The 6,678-nt window shown below is 47.0% G+C and overlaps 1 pseudogene; it reads left to right on the top strand.

Moving 5' to 3' along the window:
* Nucleotides 1-4,907: 4,907 nt before the first annotated feature.
* On the top strand, nucleotides 4,908-6,113 carry LOC146195283 (uncharacterized; annotated as a pseudogene).
* Nucleotides 6,114-6,678: the final 565 nt, after the last annotated feature.

Below are 6,678 nucleotides of genomic sequence, written 5' to 3'. Positions count from 1 at the left end.
GTCACGCCACTTGTAGGGACACAAAAATGACGCCGAAGTGCAGGTTTGCTGAAGACTAGCGACAAATTTGTAGTTGCCATTCGCTAATTGGTAACGTATTAGGTAGTACCATGTACTAGCATTCGATCGAAATATGACTAATACACAATCTGAAACAAAAATTGCGCACCTTCGGACGACTCGATGAAACTCCCCAAAACAGGGAGACGGGGAAGAAGTCGCTTTTCCCCACCAAGATGGTTTTGTTGGGCACGACCACACATCTACGTGCATCCAGAACGTTACATTATTTGCAAACAGGAGAGGTACACTGTTTGTGCGTCGGGGGAAGTATTCGAGTCTCTGTTTCTGTTTTTCTTTTGATGAATCTTATATTTTGTATTTGTAATTGCAACCGCTCAGGGAAGTTGTTGTTCAGGTGTTCATGAATTTATTTTCAGTTTGTATTGTTCATTTCAACCTCACAAGACACAATACCTGTTTATAAAAAATTTTACTAATGAAAAGTGACCAACCTCATTAAATGTGTTTGCACAAAACATGTTCTTCAGTCAATGGCTTCAGTTGGGATGTGATTGACTAAGTTTACTCAAAAGCAATGCTTTATGACTGGCGACTAAGCCAACTAATCCACCTGCAGCCCAATTGTGCTGTACTACAATTAGCCTCTATCGAAATCAAGAGTGCGATTGGTTGAAGGCTGGTGTGCGGGGGGAGGGGGGGGGGAGCGCCCTCTGCCTGAATGGGTGGGGGGGATGAGACCTACAACCTCTCCCCGTCATTTCAGGATCCTAGCCCTCAGCACAGCAACATGTGCAGTTACCATAGTATTTTTTTTTATCGCGTGGGCAACAACTAACTTCAGCACAGAGAAAAGCGTCTTCATGCAGTTTTGGTTTTGTTCCCCACGGAGAGGTGAGATGAACAGATGAGATACAGGAGTTTCTTTTTTCTTTTTTGATAACCTGTAGCTTGCGGTACTGCATCCGCCATGGAGAATAGAAGGTCGGAAAAAGCCAAGTTTCGTGTTTTATTTGGCCGTTTTGTTGGGCATTCAGTCATCACAATACGATTGGTCTCCGGCGAGCCCCGAAAAAATGCAGTGAAATTTTCTATATCAGCCGCGCAGTTTGAAAAGGCAAGCATTGCTTTATTGAAACAATTTACTCTCAGCGCGGCGCCGCTACTAATCACGAGGTCATAATCCATGTATTCTACCCAACGCTGACCGAGGAACATATACAGTAATGGTTACTGGCTCAATAAAGGCGTGACTTTGACAAAGGAATTAATAATGAAAAACATTTAGACGCTGTCTTTATCGGCTTTTCGAAAGCTTTCGCTGAAACGTTCCACTAAACTGGCCTAATATTTTTACTTAGCGGTATTCTCTGGTCGTGCTGCAGAAGGTGATTAAGTGCGACAGCCAGAAGACGATGACGATGAGGGTGGTGAGATCTGAGCTGCTATCTAAATGTCAATAATGTCTTCATTCTAGACTTTCCGGTCAATCAACCTGTTCCTATTTCCCTTTCGTGTCATCTAGAACCTTTAGTTCAGGTGACAACTCTTAAGTACTTAGGCTTTTTCTATGATTCTTCAATGAGCTGGAGAAATCACGTTATCTCTTGCTGGGCTAGTTGATTTGACATTGTGTTTAACCAAAGGAAAAACAGCGCTACATATTTAACCTCACATTCAGCAAATTAAGCGCAAAGGGGAGCATGCCTTGAGGTCTAATACGTCGCATCAGCCTCAGGAGATATGGATTGAGAAGATCTGCCTTTGTTATAATCTATCTATAAACTTTATGTTCGCACTATTCTCGAATTCGGCTGAGTCTTGTTAACAGGCTGCGCGGCTTACAAATTTCGACCACTTCTCTTGATTGAAAGGCAAGCATTAAGACTTTGCCTGGGCCTTCCGAGTTTTGTGGCATTAAATTTCTTGTACTCTGTGGCTTGGGTACTTCCTTTTAAACCCCGTTTTCAGCAACTTACGGTACATTCCATTCTAACATTATATGATTCTTACCTATGATGTTCACAAACAATTTTCATTACCTCACCTAATTTATTTTTTCGTAGCATTGGTCTCGCTATCAGAGACCGCATGTTGTATATGTGCAGTCGCTATTAACTCCGTTGTCAGTAGATGTGTGCTCTCTTTTACAAGCCAGTTCTCATTTACGTCAAGGCAATTTAGTCCATGATGACATTTATCCCAATTATAGCAACTCTTTGCGTGTGTCTATCTTGGTTTCCATTTTGAATGAACATATCTGCAACATTTCCATTCATATGTTGCAATTGCCACTGATGCTACACAGAGCGAGGAAAACGCGGGTGCTGGTATTTTTTCTTCTCAACTTGATTGGGCTTTTTCACTCTGCCTTCCCGATTATACCCCCATATGTATTGCGGAATATTTAGCCGTTGTTTTAGCCATTCGGAGAGTTTGTTTAGATCACCACGAAGTTATTGTAGTGACGGACTCATTCAGTTTGTACTGCCTTTACTTCTTCGACTGCATCTTCTTTGCGTTGCCAGTTTTACGACCTCGCGCCGTCTCATATCGGAGAAATTAGACTTGTGTGGGTTCCTGGGCACTGTGGAATTTCAATGATCGAATCCACGGATATCCTTGCATCCACTTCTTTGAACGAACCTATCCTGTCAATAATTCCAGACTTCTCGTTATGGGTGGCGGCGCGATTCAAACAATTTCTTTGGATGAAATCCTCAAATTCGGTCTCTTTATCTTTTGATGACTTCCAGCATTTCAGGTATAAATGGAATCCTGGACAGTGCTTTTCCCGACAGTGCGATGTATGTGTGACAAATTTCAGGTGTAGGATTCCTTCCCTTAATTTTTATCTTCATAGATATCGGGTAGTGCTCCTTCAGCCATGTGTTCATACTGCAATGAACCTGAGACGCTGGAACATTTTTTTCTTACCTGTCGCCGTTTCGCCTCCCTCCGAAAACGTTTCCTTGAAATTCGTAGCAAAAATTTATCTATATCCTTGGCTGTTCAAAATTTATTTTCGTTTTGCGCTACTCAGCTGGGTTTCAGCATCGAGGCAGTACGCTCAGCGGTACACAAAACTGGTAATGTCTCTGGTGGGATTTTTTGCTAGGTGCACCGATTCCGCTGCTTCACCTGTTCAGGTTCTTACTGAGTTGAAATTTTTTCTTTTTGTTTTCTGATCAGTAGGGCGTTTTCCTGTCGTATTGCATATTTATACTGACAGCGCAACTCCCTTAATACTGGTTTCACGTGTGGCCAATCCTCCTCTTGGGTATGTGCCCTTGTCTGAGGGCACAACAACAACAACATCAACGTTAGTTGTGCGGACAGCTATCGGACTGTGGGCCTTCCACGTTAGATCTCTTGGTAGAGGTGCATCCACCATTCGATCCCCTGTGACAAGCTGGACTTCCGCAGCGGTCGCCACGTCGGTACCACCACAATGACTTCAGACGCCGCTTCTTCTGCGGCCGCCGCACCTGCTGTCGTCATGGCCAACCCCCTTGACCCCGGAACCTTCTGCGGGACCGACGACGTTGATGTAGACGACTGGCTGGCCCTGTACGAATGCGTCAGCATGCACAACAGGTAGGATCCCCCACTTATGCTCGCGAATGCCATCTTTTACTTGACTTCCGCGCAGGTGTGGTTTGAAACTCATTAAGATGACCTGAAATTATGGAATATCTGCAAGCAGAAGCTCCAAGACCTGTTCGAAGAGCCTATTGACCGCCACCTTACAGCCAAGAAATCAATCACTTCTCGCGCTTCTGTCAGATCTCTGTCGACGAGAGAGCGCGAAAAACAGAGCTCATCATTCCTGGCGGCTTCTACCAAGTCAAAGTCATGCTTTTTGGCCTTTGCAATGCCCCAACAACGTATGATGGACTCTTTGCTCAGAGGCTTCAAGTAGACCACGTTTTTGTGTTATCTTGACGACGTAATTGTTTTCTCCTCTACATTTGTCAGCCATCTGCTTCGCTCTTTTACAACCTTACGCATTTTTGCAGCGCCGGACTTCCTTCAAATTAACTTGAAGTGCAGCTTCGCTCAGTGAGAAATGAAACCCCTTGGTCACTTGGTTAATGCTGCCGGTTTCAGCCTTGTCCAGACAAGATTAATGCCGTCATAGATTTTCCCACTCCGCGTTCATCCACCGATGTTGGAAGCTTAACCTTATGTTCCCATTTCCAACCATTCGTCCCGAAGTTAGCAGCCCTTGCTCGCCCTCCTACTCACATCCTCAAGAAAGACGTTTTATTCTCTTGGGAGCCTAAACAAGGTGCACTTTTCTCGGAGCTTATTGCTGCCCTCACTACTCCACCAGTCTTGGCCCATTTCAACCCACCTGCCAATACTGATCTCCGCACCGACGCAAGTGGCCATGGCATAGGGGGGCCATGGCTCAGTGACAACACGGCCGTACAAGGGTGATTGCGTATGCCAGCCGCCTGCTATCTACGCCCGAACAAAATTACTCTGTCACAGAGGGAGAGTGCCTGGCACTTGTTTGGGCTATTACGTAATTCCGCCCTTATTTGCTTGGCCGCCCTTCTACTGTTATAATAGACAATCGTGCCTTGTTTTGGCTTTCCTCCTTCAAAGATCCCACTGGCCGTTTGGGGCGCTGGGAGCTACGATTGGGCCGTAGTGCGATTTCCACGTGCGGGGCTTACACATTCGGCGGCGAGGGAATTTGCCAGCGACGTCGTCCGAAGCTAAGTGCGCTTTTATATTTATTGTTTAGCTTTGAAAGCGTATTCTCCTGCATTCATTAAAGCACTAATTTTCAAATCATAGGACCAGGGAAAGCGGAGGTAACCGATTTTCCCTAGGTAGGTGGGCGGGCTGCCTATGGGTCGTAAGTTAAGGAAGACATGGGGGGCGAGGAGCAGGTGCAATGTGACGAGTGCAGGCGCTGGTGCTACATGGATGAAACTGGTTTTGAAAGCTTAGATGACGCGGGGGAGACTAGTTTCTCGTGCAAGTTGTGCGTTAGGTTTAAGGAGACCATTCTGAGGCTGGAGGGTGAATGGGCCGTAAAGATTCAGGAGCTCGGGAGGGACCTGGAGGTTGAGAGGGAGAAGAGAATGGCGCTGGAGGCACAGGCGGTAGAGCTGGTTAGGATGGAAGAGGTAAAGACCGACCAGCTAGAGGAGATAGGGTCTCAGCTCAGGGAAGGACAAAAAAAGCGAGCCGAGCTGGAAGGTCAGGTGAAGGCGCTTATGGCGCGGGCAGCTAAAGACCCCGGGTCGGAGCAAAGTCAGGGAGTGGATGAGACCAGCGTGAAGTCCCTTCAGGATGAAGGAGATGGAAAGGAGGCGGGCAGAGAAAATCACCCGGTGGCGGTGGAGTCGCAAGAGGCGGCCACACGATGCTACAGCGAAGTAGCAAAACAGTTCGCGGGAGGGCTAGCGACAAGCCCGGAATCGCGCGAGAAAGGTGAAACGCCGCTACGACAAGAGAACCAACGAGAGCAAACCGGGCGGCAGTTGGCGCAAGCTGGAGATGAAAGGCTAGATCGCAGGAGAGTCCTGGTGGTGGGCGACTCAAATGTAGCAAGGTTTGAGGAGGCTGTCCTAGCAACAGTGAAGGGTGACAGGCGTTTGAAGGTGGAGGCCCAATCGGGGAAAGGTATGGTTGAAGCGATGACCAAAGCCCAGGAGGTGGTAGGGAACAACAGGGATGTAGAAACCCTGGTCATCATCCATGCTGGACTCAATGATGTCTTGAAGGGGACGAGCCGGAATCTCGGGAGGCAGTTAGAAGTAGGTATAAATAACATAAAGAAGGCCTCTGAGAAAGTACACGTGACTGTATGCACAATCCCGGAAGTAGAAGGGCAGTCCAGCAGAACAGAGGGAAGAGCAGTCGATTCCAACCGGGTCATTAGGAGCCTAAGCCGACGACTTGGGTACACCACAGTGGAGGTTAACAGGGTCGTGTACGAGGTCGGCCTCCACCCATTTGCACGAGAAGGCATCCACTACAGCGGGACCACTGGTAGGAGGGTAGGAGGCAGGATAGGCCGCCAGGCAACAGCTTTTTAAGGAGGGCCCAAGGCCCTGAAGCCACCAGTGTAAACAAAGGCGACCAAGAGGACGAACGTAGACTAGGGAAACATAGAAGCCATAGGAGAAGCAACAGGCATACGCGCAAGAGCCAGATTAATTCAGACATAGGGTATATTAACATGCAAAGAGGCAGGAATAGGCTAAAATGGGAGGAAATAGAAGAGCAGCTTAGGCAGGAGAGGTTAATGGTTTATGGATTAGTGGAGACGCATCTTCGGGACATGGAGCAACCACCCTGTAACCCTGATTATGCATGGGAATACTGCAACAGAACAGAGGGCAGCAGAAAGGGAGGGGGAATTGGGGCATTCATCCATAAAAGTACAAATTGGCAAAGAGGCAAACAAGAATGTAAGGAACATTTATGGCTAAAAGGAAAAGTGGCAGGGGAGAAAACACTCCTTGGCTTTGTATGCCTGTGGACAGGAGCAACTGCCAAAGAGGAAGACAAAAAAATCGTAGAATGTATAGCAGGTGACATTAATAAGCTAGGAAAAGGATGCGAAATAATTATAGTAGGGACATGAATGCTCAATAGAAGATATAGATGGATACACAGACTCGACAGGTACCA

This window comes from Amblyomma maculatum, chromosome 3 (assembly GCF_055883805.1).
Source record: "Amblyomma maculatum isolate TAMU_Amacu chromosome 3, ASM5588380v1, whole genome shotgun sequence".
Classification (NCBI taxonomy): Eukaryota; Metazoa; Arthropoda; class Arachnida; order Ixodida; family Ixodidae; genus Amblyomma; species Amblyomma maculatum.
The sequence above is the reverse complement of the archived record's forward strand: the minus strand, read 5'-3'. Positions and strand labels throughout refer to the sequence as shown.